Here is a 15247-nt window from a genome sequence, read left to right on the forward strand (position 1 = left end):
CCCCTCACCAGGCCAATTAATAATGCCTGCTCTGACTCTGGCCATGAATTTGAGCTTTTTTCTATTACTCAAGCTCAATCAGAGCAACAAGAAAATTGTCAGCAAAGGAAGAAAAAAATCTCCCACAATTATGGGATGGATTAAATAGATAACACCAGGCTATGGTAATTTAGGTTTAAAGTCTCCTCTGTTGGAAACAATTAAATCATACTGAGGATAATCAGTCTAGTAACACTAGAAAACTGGGCTATGTGCCTTATAGACGGTGGTGCCAATATATAATTTCCCTGGAAGATAAAGATTCTACAGAGTAGACTAAGTCAGATGACCAGAGATATACTGGGCTACATCTAATGGAAGCTCTTAAGTCTTACTTGTGACTTTACTAATACTGCTGGCTATGTTATTTGTATTTCACCTGTTTTATAAAATTACTGTTTCTTACACTGCCAAATGCGTGACTGAGGGCTCTGATAGAATAATGTATAGTTCCATATGAGATCGATGATGGTAACAGTGTAACTCTAGATATGGGAAGAAGCAACAAGAGGAAATATTTTCCTGGACCAAGAGGCTAGTAAGACAGGTGATCCAGAGAATTTTGGATACTGTTTTATGGCCTAGTGCAGTAAAGCACATTGAGTGGCCTGTCAACAAAATCTTTGCCAAACTTGAGAATGGACATTCTCAGCACCATGAGATAAAATGGTCATGAAATGCCCCCTCAAAATCATGGTCAAGTTTATGAGCAAAAAGGGGCTCTGCCAACTGAAAACTGACACTTGCTATCTACATCTACAAAGATTAAATCACGGCCACTGCAACTGCTGACCTTCAATTCCCCTGAAAGGAGTTCAGGGTGAAAATTAGGAATGAGGCACTCTGTGCTCTGGGGAAAACTGGCAGAACAGGCCTTCAGATAGTTAGATCTTTTCAGGAGAAGATTTTATGAGTTCTAATTCTTGCATCTTCTCATACCTAGAGAAACACTGATGTTATTAATGGTGACATCTGCTTTGGCTATTAAGAAAAATTTTACAACTAAAAGTCAAAATAGAGTAGCAATGGTTCAGACACCCTGGGAAATAACTATTTCCTAGATATCCTGAGAAATGATATTATGGGTGTAATTTCAGATTAGACCTTGTATTGCTCAACACTTGAGTTTTCTGAGTCGTGTCAGGCTTAGATGCCACCATTCTCAAAACAGGGTCTGCTGGAAGCTAGTAACTGCAACCTTACTTTTTATAAAACTAGGCAACTGGCTACCTGGCTACAAGTCTCCCTGAAGTGCCAGGTCCAGACTAGGTTTCAGGCCTATTCTTCTAAAAAGAAATGAGATTTACTTTGTCTATTAAAATTCCAGTTATCCCTCCTCCAGCTACTTCTAACTGGATCTGTTACAACAAAATGGCAGACCAAGGGATTGAGATTTAATCATACAAGGCTCAGATCTAGGACTTGGAACTCAGGAATACTTCCAATTCAGTGTCTCTTCTCCAAGCTGAGACAGTCCTATGCCCCATTTTGACAGGAAGTTATCACAGTCATAGTTGCCCAGTTCCCTAAATTAAAACTGAGCAGCACTCTGTGGGGCTCTGGAGTACAGATCTGTTAAGTGTTCTCCATTTCTTATCTATAGGATATAGGCTTCATTCAGCCTCCTTGACCTTCCCTGAGTTCCAATGGGTGTATTCAAACAATTGCTAATCAGGGAAGGGAGGGGATACAAAAACAGAAGAGAAACAATCAAATGGTGGTTCAGCCTTGAGACAGGCTCCTTGTTCCTACTCAAAGAAATATGCATAACAATGTCTTTGAGTTCTACAGAACTGGAGCCCCCACCCAGGTGGAGGATGGTAACTTCAGACTAAACACAAGATTCCTGGAGCACAGCTCTGTTTCTTCACCACCAACCAATCCAAAAATAAAAATTAAAAAAAAAGTCATAAACCCTGCAGCCCTCACCCCAAATGTTGCCTCCTGTTTCTGGGGACCAGTGATGACCATCCTGTTAGGTCTCCTATTTGGCCCCTTTCTATTTCATCTCTGAGAGGAGCCAACAGTTTCAAACTAAACTGCTGTTATTACTTGGGTGAATGTTGATTTCAGGCAAAAAATACCTTGATTTAGATCAGGTAGAGAGAGACTTCTGCTCTGCTAGGCAGGACTATGACCATGCACAGGAGGAAGAAGTTACAGAAGAAAGAGACCTCCGCCCCAATTCCCAAGAAGTATCTTGAGTTTGAAGTCTCTCAGGGGGGAGTTGTTAGGGGAAGCACACTGAAACCGCCCACCCTGGCCAGGCACCACAGTAACCATTTGCATGAGTTGTTTTATGACAGGAGATCCTGATAAGGAATACAGAACTAATAAGCCACCACCAAGCAGAAGAGTTTGGGAAAGGTCGAAAGGAGACACTGGGTGTCCCTCCACTTCCCAGAATCCCTCTGCTGGCATCCATCTTGGCTGAGCGATGCATGCACCACCAGGAAAGACTCTGAATTAGAATGATTGGCCAAAGACCACCCGGAAATTAATCCCATCACCATAAAACCCGAGACTTCCGTAGGGCTGTTCTCCTGGGTTCCCTTACTCTACTGCTCTCCACCCGGGTGCCCTTCCCAATAAAATATCTTGCTTTGTCAGCACATGTCTTCTTGGACAATTCTTCTCCGAGTGTTAGACAAGAGCCCAGTTTGGGTCCCCTTCGCTGCAACAGATGGACCTAGAGGGCCCTATGCTAAGGGAAATAAGTTAGACAAAGACAAATACTGTATGATCTCACTTATATGTGGAATCTGAAAAACAAACAAACAAACAAAACAGAAACAGACAGAGATACTGAGAGCAAACTGGTGATTGCCAGGGTGGGAGGGGGAGTTGGGGAGGGTGGGTGAAATAGCCGAAGGGGATTGAGAGATACAGACTTTCAGCTATAAAATAAATAAGTTGCAAGTATAAGATAAATACAGGGAATAGAGTCAATAATACTGCAGTAATTTTGTACTGTGATAGGTAGTTACTAGACTTTTTGTTGTGATCATTTAGTAATGTGTTTGATTGTTGGATCACTATGTTGCTCACCTGAAACTAACATAATGTTGTATGTCAATTGTATTTCATTAAATAAATAAATAAAAAGAGTAGCACAAGCAAAACAAAATTATCTTTCTAATTCCCTGACGTGATTGATACTGATAATGAATCAAGAGTATCAGATAATTTATCATTTGCTTACTTAATGGAAAATATGTTATAAGGAAAGTTTGTACTGGTGATCATTTTCACAGAAAAGTTATTTTTACCAAGCATTTATTGTTCTATGGAAGAAGGGGAAAACTTTGGTTTTTGACAGTTACCATTTCTGTTTCAGTTTTATACATTTACAGGAATATTAGTCAAGAAAGTCTAATCAAGTTATTGTGTCAGTCTTCTGCATCTAAAACTTATTTTTGCTCTAGAATGCATTCTGCTAAAAAATGACTTTTCTAATTATTGTTGGTTTTCTCAGATCTCCCACTAATATCTTCTGCACATCTGCTCATCAAGTTGCATAGATTTACAAATGGGATTAGCAGTCTCAACAACTTTGCTATTAGCTATACCAATAGCATCCTTTAAGGGTGCTTTGCTTATCTTCTGCTTTAACAAATGCTTTACTGTTTTAGTATCATTTAGTATGCAAAACAATCTGGAATTTGCATCTGAAACATATGAGTGTCTTATTTTTTAAAAACCATACAAAAATAATTAATAATAATAATAAATGCCTGAAGGAATTTAATTTTACTGTATTTATCCCAATTACTGGAATATTGTAAAGAAAGCAGTCACATAAGTCTTTCTAAAACATTTATATCCATGCATATATCATTTAAATTGTATACATATATTTAGTAGTATATGCATATATATTCAGAGAAGGTCTTAAAGAATCTGGGAAAGATTTGGTGAGAAAGTTGACAAATCACTTTTCTGTGGCATAAAAATATATAACTTCCCTCAAGAATTGAAGGAGTAATTTTGAGATAAGGTTTTTTTTTTTCAAGAAATATCTTCTCACTTCTAATAAACTGTCATCCTCACAATAACACAGAAAATAGGATAGTTGCTGAGCTTTTCCACTTAAAATAGTTTCCTTTTTTCAATATATAGAACTATTTAAAAAAAGACTGAGAATATTAACTTCTAAAATGCTTATGTTATTTGATGTCTTACATCATTTTTTTCATATCCTTTTCCATTTTAGTTTATTACAGGATACTGAATATAGTTCCCTGTGCTATACAGTAGGACCTTGTTGTTTATCCTTTCTGAATATAAGAGTTTGCATTTGCTAATCCCAAACTCCCAATCCAATCCTCCCCTACTCTCTCCGCCCCCACCGACTACCACAAGTCTATTCTTCATGTCTGCGAATCTGTTTCATAGTTAAGTTCATTTGCATCATATTTTAGGTTCTACATATAAGTGATATCATACAATATTTGTTTTTCTCTTTCTTACTCTTTTTTTGGCTGCTCCGCACAGCATATAGGATCTTAGTTCTCGGACCAAGGATCAAATTCGTGCTCCCTGCACTGGAAGCACAGAGTCTTATCACTGGATCACTAGAGAAGTCCTATCTTTCTCTTTCTGACTTTTCTTAGTATGATAATCTTTGTGTATCCGTATAGTTGCAAATGGCATTATTTCACTCTTTTTACAGTTGAATAATATTCCACTGTATATACATATACCATATCTTTTTTATGCATTCATCTGTTGATGGACACTTAGGTTTCTTTCCATGTTTTGTTTATTTTAAATAGTGCTGCTGTGAACATAGGGGTGCATGTATCTTTTCAAATTGTAGTTTTGTCCAGATTTATGCCCAGGATTAGAATTGCAGGATCATATGGCAACTCTATTTTTGTACACTTACATCTTTAGCATTTCTGTCATCTGTATCTACTTCAAAAAGAGTAACATGACATTTTTTATACTATGTGGAATTTAATTTGCTTTAAAATTTTTTTTTGGGGGGAGGGGAAGCAACAGGTACTCAGAGTATTGAATCTTGCAAGTATAGCTTCTTTTTAACTTTGAGGAGATGATCTTTTCATTCTGACTTTTTTATTTCTTCCTTCTTTCCTCCCTCCTTCCCTTTCTCCCTTCCTTCTTTTCTTTTCTTTCCTCAAACTTCCCTTCCTCCTTCCTTTCCTTCCTTCCTCTCTTCCTTCTTTCCTTTCTTTCTTTCCTTTTCTCTTCACTTTCTCTCTTTTTTTGAAAGAAAGGTGGCTTAAAAGAAGGCAATCACTGAGTCCTGAATATGTTAAAGGGTGTTTAGAAGGCATATGTAGCTTTATATATTTTTGAGAGGAGGAATATTGCACATTTTGTTGACTTCAATACCAGGCTCATGACTAGATAACTATAAATTATTGAAAATCACAACCCTTGTTGGGAAACTAAAACAGTGTCTAGAACATCAGGAGAATTGGGTAGTCCTAAGGTTATGGTTTTTCCATTGGTCATGTATGGATGTGAGAGTTGGACTGTGAAGAAAGCTGAGCACTGAAGAAATGATGCTTTTGAACTGTGGTGAACTGAACTGAACTGCCTCTTGAGAAATCTGTATGCAGGTCAGGAAGCAACAGTTAGAACTGGACATGGAACAACAGACTGGTTCCAAATAGGAAAAGGAGTCCATCAAGGCTGTATATTGTCACCCTGCTTATTTAACTTATATGCAGAGTACATCATGAGAAACGCTGGGCTGGAAGAAGCACAAGCTGGAATCAAGATTGCCAGGAGAAATATCAATAACCTCAGATATATATGCAGATGACACCACCCTTATGGCAGAAAATGAAGAGGAACTCAAAAGCCTCTTGATGAAAGTGAAAGTGGAGAGTGAAAAAGTTGGCGTAAAGCTCAACATTCAGAAAATGAAGATCATGGCATCCGGTCCCATCACTTCATGGGAAATAGATGGGGAAACAGTGGAAACAGTGTCAGACTTTATTTTTTTGGGTTCCAAAATCACTGCAGATGGTGACTTCAGCCATGAAATTAAAAGACACTTACTCCTTGGAAGGAAAGTTATGTCCAACCTAGATAGCATATTGAAAAGCAGAGACATTATTTTGCCAACAAAGGTCGTCTAGTCAAGGCTATGGTTTTTCCTGTGGTCATGTATGGATGTGAGAGTTGGTCTGTTAAGAAAGCTGAGCGCTGAAGAATTGATGCTTTAGAACTGTGGTGTTGGAGAAGACTCTTGAGAGTCCCTTGGACTGCAAGGAGATCCAGCCAGTCCATTCTGAAGGAGATCAGCCCTGGGATTTCTTTGGAAGGAATGGTGCTAAAGCTGAAACTCCAGAACTTTGGCCACCTCATGCGAAGAGTTGACTCATTGGAAAAGACTCTGATGCTGGGAGGGATTGGGGGCAGGAGGAGAAGGGGACGACAGAGGATGAGATGGCTGGATGGCATCACTGACTCGATGGATGTGAGTCTGAGTGAACTCCAGGAGTTGGTGATGGACAGGGAGGCCTGGCATGCTGTGATTCATGGGGTCGCAAAGAGTCAGACATGACTGAGTGATTGAACTGAACTGAATGTTCACTTTGAAATCTACAAACACTGTGAGAGGGAGTAAATACTCTTCACTGTGCAAAAAGGAGAAGTCCATCATCTTACTTGTTTGATATCCTAATATGGTTAGAGGTCAAAACAGGAAGTGCCATTGTTAACAGGGAGAAACTTGAAAGTTCTGTTCTTAAAAACATCTTGAACCTCCTTACCCATGAGGACATTTTGAATGCAGGAACTTTGGGTGGGACCATATGATTTCCTGCATTGTCTTCAATCAGTGTGGTAAAGTTTGTTTTGTTTTAAAATGCAGTTAAAGGAAAGATATTTGCCATTTCAGAGGAGAACAACATTCAGTTCCTTTTAGAGTTTTATGAGCATCTGTGATCGTTTGTCATATGTGGCTAAAAAATGACCAGTACTGATGAAATGTCATTTTATTTTTAGAGAAAAGCTTCAGCACACTTTCCCAAAATAATTTCTTAAAAAAAAAAAATCTTTGCTTCCTTCCAGGAAGTTTTGTCTATGCCTAAATGTGGGTGCATATACTTTCATGATAAAGACCATCATTTTACCTAAATATACTTATGGTAAAAGCCTTAAGAGCTATGAACTCTGGAACTAGTGAAGTAGAATTCCATTTCCTAGGTTCCTTGTGCACAAATATTGTCATTCTTATAACACTTGTTGGCTTGAAATAATAGTTTAAACAAAGATGAAAATGTCATAAACCTAAAAAATAAAGGTGAAGAAAGACATAATGTGGTAAGTAGATGTTTTAATCTCTAAACTTTCATTTCCAATCTTTCAAATTTTCTCCTAGACCATGTTTTATGGTAAGCAAATATTTTAAAACAAATCTAATCATTCAAAATAAGGATAGGCATACATTTTTTACAGGTAAATGAATCCAAGCCACTTTTTCTGTTTTCCTAACTAAATAAAACTATTTCAAACAAATATTATATAATAGATTGAGGGAACATTTTCAGCTCAGATGCTTAATTAGAAGTTTGTCTTTACTGGTAAGTCATCATCGTACTAAAAATACTGTTTAATACACTACAGAATATGTATACTTACAGCTGATTCACATTATTGTACAGCAGAAACCAACACAACATTGTAAAGCAATTACCCTCCAATTAAAAATAAATTTTAAAAAATTAAAAAGTTAAAAAAATACAGTACAGAATAGAAGACAAAATCCCCAGATAATGGACCAGGAAACTAAGATAAAATTTGTCTCTATACAAACTCAGATCCAGTTAGGAACTTGACCATTTTATGTATCTTTCTTTGTGGTCTTAAATATATTGAGTTCAGAGTTCCTTATGTATTTATTTCTTCATACAACCTGTAGTAAAAAGTTTTCTGATCTACCAGCATAGAATATATGATACTTTCTGCCTTAAAGAAAAATAAGGAGCATTTTGCAAAACTACTGAACTAGTCTAAGAACAGGGGATGTTGTACCAAATCTCATAATCCAATAATCAATTAGAACCTTTAGTTTTTTTCTACCATCAAAATGTGGAAGGGGTGAAGTTGTAGGACCTGAATGAAACTCCCAAGAGCTCTCTTTTTTTCACATGTGTTATTATAACAGAATTCACTTAAAATTACATTTTTTAATATGTAAAAAACAAGAGAAGCAGCAAGAATGATTACATTAAAAGAGGGTAAGGGGGTAATCCTAGAGGCTCCATGTTTCAGAGTCTGATGTGGTCACAGGGCTATTTAGCTTAGCCCCTCACCTTTTCTCTTTCCAAGCTCATGGTGCTTCTGTTCACTTTTTGTTTTACAAGGTGAGTTGGACATTTAATGCTTTTTGAAATTTCTTAATACAGCAGGAATTTTGAAATAGATGGGAATTGAAAAGGGAGAAAACACTCAAATGCAGGATAAAAGACTGATTTTTAAGTTGATATTTAAAAATTGTGGGATTCTTATAGGGAGAAATTAAAAATCTTAAAAATCTTTAAATTTAAAATATTTTACAGTTTACAAAGCACTTCAAGTAAAATTATTTTATTTGAATGCTCAATAAGGGAAGAGTAGGACTATAGCATGAATTACTGGCAGAGCTGTGACCACACATCTTGTTTCCTAGTTTAAGACTCTGTATTCTCTCTTTCTCTCTCACTTGCCTTTCTCCCTCTCCCTCTCTTTCTCTTTCCCATTCTGTCCTCCCAACCTCCCATGATTGATTCTGAAACTTACTTTATGGATGTTTAACAACATAAAAAATTAAAAGTTTTTTGAGGGCAAATTCAGTGTTCTATTTTGCATCTCTAGTATCTAACTCAACATAAATACTCAGCTAAATACTTGTTTAATGAATGAATGAAATAAAGTAAGACAATTGAAACAGAAATGCCTTTTCAAGTAATAAATAAGAAAATGAAAATAAAAGAGCAATATTATAGATTTTAGACAACAACAATATTTAGATTTTAGACAATTCAGAATATCAAGTATTGTATTAGACACTATCTTTTTATCTGTCATCTATTTTGTTAGTCTTATTCCAGATAATACAATTTATTATATGTTATTATTTATAAATTTTCAGGTTACTAAGTCATAATTATAATTTAGAAGAATTGGTCCTGTTTTGTTTACAACATGGAAGTCAGAATTCATTCTTTAGTAATATAAAGTTCATTGGGACACAACAAATAAAAATGGTCATACTTACCTATCACATCTGGGAGAATAAAAGATTGTGATCATTAACTCATATTTACAACCATTTTTCTTATTTAGTCACTCATATTTTTTTTATACATTTCACAGGTTTAAAGCATCAACTGATCATTATCATATTTTCCCATCAATATGTCTTATCCATGACTAGATTTCAACTGACCTTTCTCTTATATAGCTTTCCCTACCTGCATGTCTAGATAAAGATCTTAATGTGAGGACATTTATTTTAGTTCTACAAAGTCTCTATAAGTAAATATTTGTGTATGTGACTTGGAAGAGAATTTAGAGGAAGAACTAATTTATTATTTATATAAGACTAGTTGCTGGCTTCCCGTATCACCCAGATACACCAAGGAAAAAGAATCTCAAACAATGTACAAATTTTACAAAGCCAAATCTACACAACCAATAAAGATGAAATACCCAGGATCTGACTGAGATTCTTAGATTCATACCAAAAAGAAAATAACAAAAAATGGCCCAAGCTTCAACTTTGCCAACTTAATTACTTCTGTCAAGAAACACTGCATGATGCCATCTAGTGACAAATAATCAACATATGATTAGTCACTTAGAAACGATGGGTCAAGGAGGTGAAATTTCCAGGATTTTAGATGTAAAGGGGAAAAAAACCTTCTGAAAGAATTACATTTGATAGATTAGTTTGTTTCTCCAGGTGTATGAAAATTTATCACTGATCTGCAACGTGGGAATTTTTATATTGTCACCTACCTCCAAATCTGCACTTCCACCTCCTCAGCTTCTGCCCTTCACCATCCAGTCTGCAGTTGAACTTAGAAGTGAGGGGTGCTGTCCACGTTGCAGCCCCCGGTACAGTGACAGGTGGTGGAGGTGGAGCCCTTTAGAAAGCAGTCTCAACAAATGTTTTGCTTTGTTTTGTTTTTAAAAAAAAGTGCTTCAAAAAAGGGAACCAAGATGATTCCTGAAACAATCTGTGCCCAATTAAAAATGATAACAACAATAATAAACAAACTGTTGAAAGTTCAAAGGGTAAAACTAAAATAGGGACCAGAGGAAATCATCTTTGTTTTTCTCAGCCAGAGACTGTGCAGATCCAATGCTACACTGTTTCTTGTACCAAGTCCTCACAGAAAATGCCAGAGACCTCTCTCTCTGAAAGGCTGTATGCAGCATTATGCCCTAAGGAAATTAATTTTCTCCACCATTTCTCATCTTTTGTAAACATATGGCATAGATTTTTATTTTAAAGAGAAAGACCAAAGATCTGTCAACTGTGGGATTCTCACAGTCCAATAATTTCTTTTTGGTTAATTTTTTTACAGCTAGATTAACCAGTGCTGCTGCCATAGATATAAGAAAACAAGATACTTTGCTGTGTTCACATATATCTGATTAAAGCTCAATAGGAATATTTTGGGTGCCTTGGAAAAATATCAAGTTAAAAAATCTTGGTGAAAAAAAAGCTTATCAAAATCTCCAGCTTCAAGTGTGTTTAGTTGTTTTCGTTTCATTGTTGCCTACATGCTGTGATTGGAGCACAATGTGTGGAAATTGCATAACCATTATTTCCACAAATCAAAGCTCTTGAGAAATGGGAAGGCTGTGCAGGAGCTGCTGCATGAAATGTTGATGAAAAAAAAATTCAGCCTTTATGTCTAAAGTCTTCTTTTCAACTATTGTTTAGTTGTAACTATCCCAGGGCTTCATTTTGCCTTTAAACTAAAATCAGAATTAACCATGGGTGAAATAACAGTTTTTAAAAAGTGTTTTCTCTGAATTTCTTATATTTTCCCTGAGTTCAAGTTTCTTTTATTATTTTTGATATCTTGGTCTAGTCTAAGCCATGGCTTCTTAATTCAAATACTAGAACTGTTGAGAAGATATTCGGTGGAATCTCTAAGTCTCAGAGAGAAGTGTGGATACTCTCAGCCCAGTCCATTCCAGACTTATGGGAGCTAGGGAGAGTCCTTTCTCTAATTCGTTCACAGTTAAAATAGTAACCAGTCAGATTGTTACTTGGGTCTAAATGAGCCTGAATGCATTATAAGAAAGGGAAGAACAACTTATCTCTCTCCAGCTTCCAGCATTCCTCTTTTGCTCCAGCAGAGAGGTTTGGTTGTACTACTCTGATAGTCACATGCTTCTTGCCTCAGATGCTAATAAATGCATCTTACTACAGATGCAATGGCAGCGCACTCCAGTACTCTTGCCTGGAAAATCCCATGGATGGAGGAGCCTGGTAGGCTGCAGTCCATGGGGTGGCTAAGAGTCGGACATGACTGTGCGACTTCACTTTCACTTTTCACTTTCATGCACTGGAGAAGGAAATGGCAACCCACTCCAGTGTTCTTCCCTGGAGAATCCCAGGGACGGTGGAGCCTGGTGGGCTGCTGTCTATGGGGTCGCACAGAGTCGGACACGAATGAAGCGACTTAGCAGCAGCAGCAGCACAGACGCTAATAACAGCAATTAAGAATATCAACAAAAATCTTGAGGGGAATAAATAAAGGTCTAGCTATTATTTCACTGATGTAAAAAAATTTTTTTTTCTTTTAAAAAAAGGAGTTACCCCAAATGAAGTAAAAAAAATTCTTTGAATGGTTAGAGTGAGAAAAATAAAATAGACATTTATATGAATAAAACAAGATTTGATATTGCTACACTACCTAAAGTCAGCTTCCCTGGTGGCTCAGACTGTAACGAATCTGCCTGCCAATGCAGGACACCCAGGTTCAATCCTTGGGTTGGAAAGATCCCCTGAAGAAGAGAATGACAACCCACCCCAGTATTCTTGCCTGTAGAATTCTATGCACAGAGGAGCTTTGCGGTCTACAGTCCACGGGATCACAAAGAGCTGGACATGACTGAAGGACTATCATTTTCACTTTCTTGCCTCAGAGCCACCCACAAGCACCTATGAGAACTTGGAAATTTCCCCTTTGGCAGCGAACACATCTGAGTTAGTCTGGGAATGGGTGGGAATCTCTAACATCCTTTTAGAAATCAGGAGATGAAAATGGTAATGTACTTAAAAGTGAAATGCCATTATGTTGGGAGAAATTCTACTGGGGTGTTTTGTTAGCCCTTTCAATGTGCAAACTCATTTTGAGGAAGTTCGTCTGCAAGAAAGGCACAAAATGCAGCTGTGCATTCACACTTTTCACTACCTGAGATATACCGAGCATAAATATCTTTTTAGGTTCTGGATTTTTGATCAAAGTTTGTTTTCTTCTATAAAGTTTCTGCTTGAAGAGTGTTTCAGTGTTCTTCAAAGTAAATTTCCAAGATTGTAAGGCTAAAATAGTGATTAAAACAGAAGTCTGTGATCAGTCACCCAGTTGAACTTTAAATCCTTGTGGCAGTTTTTCTTTTATCTTTAAATTTGGTGCCATTTTCTTCCTAATATTTTCACCCCTGGGATTTTTCTGGTTAGAGATGTATATAATTTCCTTTCTGCCCACATCCCCTTCTAAAAGAAACTGTCCCCACCCACAGACCCTGCTGAACAGATGGGCCAAGTCACCCATGATTACATCAGGTGACCCTATTCCTTGGGCTGTAAGAGTTGAGGACCAGCGTGTAGAGGCCTATGATGAGTGTCCATCTATACATTAGACTAAGCCAACTGGATGATATCATTTGAGAATTTTAAACTATGTTGAAAAAGTTACATGGGTGATGTTAATTGGATTTGCAAAATCACAGGTATTTGGTTTGGGAGTTGTTCCAGAACAAGCCTCAGCCATGTGTAAATCAAATTTATGAGGGATTCCAAATTTAAAAAACCTTGTATAGAGAGCCATGCTAAGAGAGTGACATAGAATAGATATGCAGAGAGAAGGTGCTAACAAGAGCTGTATTTGACATTTGTAAGATCCCTCCTTGTCATCCAGGCCTCGTTCTACTTTCTAAATAGTTTTCCAGCATTGTTTGCGGTGGATTTGCCCAGCTGCAGGGTTAATTTCTGACTGTTTTAAGCCAATCAGCAATATAACATACTCCTGTCCAGGTGATTGGTTCACAGTAGGCAGGTGAATGAATTAGAGACAAGTGAGGTCAAGCAGACAGTTGCAGGCCGTTTCTGGGGGAAGTTTCTTCTCTCTAATCCATGGGAATTGCCTCAAAAGTACTTTCTGTCTTGGTAAATAAGAACTAAGAAGCAAACAGCAAATAGCTTTTTCTGACGACCTTTTTAAAACCATGAGAAGAGACAGTATTTTAGCAGAAAAGCACATTGTAGAAGAAAGTGCACAGTAATAGAAAGTATGTCTTTGTTGACATTATGGAACCAGTTGTTTTTTAAAGCCTGCTCAGTTTTTGGATTTCTTGATAATATAAACCAATAAAATCCTTTGTTTAAACTATCAGGTTCAGGAGGGGGAACACATGTATACCTGTGGCAGATTCATTTTGATATTTGGCAAAACTAATACAATTATGTAAAGTTTAAAAATAAAATTAAAAAAAAAAAAGAGCCATTGACTCAGAAAAAAAAAAAAACTATCAATATTTGGATCTTAAATTTGAGTGAGACTAATAATTTTCCAGGTCTCAGAAAACCAAGCAGTCCCTTGAATTTTACCAGCCCCACAGATGAGCAATTCTTAACACAATTTTCTCCATTTTTGCCTGGTTTGCCTGGTTATGCATTATCTAGCAAGGTGCCTGGCATATTTTAGTTGCATCATCAATATTATTAAACAAAAAATCTCTTCCTCTCTCAATAATATTTTCTGCATACAGTCTTTGAAAGTGGTACATACGCTTGGAGGAGGCATCTGACTTTCAGGTTGTATTAATATGAAGTGGCCTTAGAGAAGACAAAAGAAAACAAAACTAATGATGAAACTAATAATGAAATGAGGGTGATTGAGGAGGAACCCAGTCAACTTCATTGAGACCAGGAGAGGTAGAGTGATAGTGCTATGAAAACAGACACCATAACACATGCTTCCTTTTCATATGTGTTCTATAGACACCTTCATTCCTACCACGGTAAGATTGCATTCTCTGCATTTGAAATGCAAGTAGATAGAAAAAAAGAATATATTTTTTTCCTAATCAAAATCAAGGGGTGTATCTGGGTTTTTGGAACATGACTTTACTTAATCTTGACAATCCTACCTGGTCACCAAGACCAGGAAAAGTAGACCCACTCCAGTACTCTTGCCTGGAAAATCCCATGGACAGAGGAGCCTGGTAGGCTGCAGTCCATGGGGCTGCACAGAGTCGGACACAACTGAAGCGACTTAGCAGCAGCAGCAGCAGTGCTATGAAAACAGACACCATAACACATGCTTCCTTTTCATATGTATTCTATAGACCCCTTCATTCCTACCATGATAAGATTTCTTTCTCTGCATTTGAAATGCAGGTAGATAGAAAAAAAGATTATATTTTTTTCCTAATCAAAATCAAGGGGTGTATCTGGGTTTTTGGAACATGACTTTACTTAATCCTGATGATCCTGCCTGGTAGGGATCATTCATTCCATGATATGGGTGGGGAAGTGAAGAAGAGAGATTAACTCACCCAAGAGAGTAAGTGACAGAACTGAGATTGGAATTAAAAGTTATACTACTGCTTTATGTTAATTATTAAATTGTGATTAATTGATGGCTTCTCTGGCTTTGCCAGGTCTGGTTTTCTTGCTGATATAGTGTCATCTTAAGTGTAAATTATTTCTGGAAAAATCATAAAAAGATGGTAACGCTGGTTTCCCCTCCAAGGGCACAAACTGTGTGACTGGGAGTGAGAAATGTTTATTTTCCACTGCCCAGTGTTTTGTGCCTTTTGACATTTGAACCATATGCTTATATTACTTTATCTAAAAAAAGTAATAGATTTGGAAAAAAAAAATCACATCATGAAAACTTTTTGTCTGATAAAATGGTAGGCTTGTTTCAGACGATTTGTAGATTCTCTCCAGCTCTAAAATTATTTTATTGTGTTCTCCCAGTTTATGTTAATTTCAGGG

The 15247-nt window shown here is 36.9% G+C and overlaps 1 protein-coding gene across 7 annotated transcripts in view; it reads right to left on the bottom strand.

Annotated features, from left to right (window-relative positions):
• The window catches only part of SLC39A10 (solute carrier family 39 member 10), a 162901-nt gene extending 152493 nt beyond the window's left edge, over positions 1 to 10408 (bottom strand). For 2 of the 7 annotated variants that reach the window (XM_086366856.1, XM_086366790.1), the window contains exon 1: positions 10021 to 10408. The gene's annotated coding sequence lies outside the window, so the exon portion shown is untranslated. The remainder of the gene's footprint in view (positions 1 to 10020) is intronic. The other 5 variants (XM_086366834.1, XM_086366782.1, XM_086366831.1 and 2 more) reach the window with 4 other exon arrangements.
• Positions 10409 to 15247: the final 4839 nt, after the last annotated feature.

The sequence above is a fragment of the Bos grunniens genome, chromosome 2, assembly GCF_055505025.1.
Source record: "Bos grunniens cultivar Pamir isolate PY7600 chromosome 2, Bosgru_T2T1.0, whole genome shotgun sequence".
Taxonomy (NCBI): domain Eukaryota; kingdom Metazoa; phylum Chordata; class Mammalia; order Artiodactyla; family Bovidae; genus Bos; species Bos grunniens.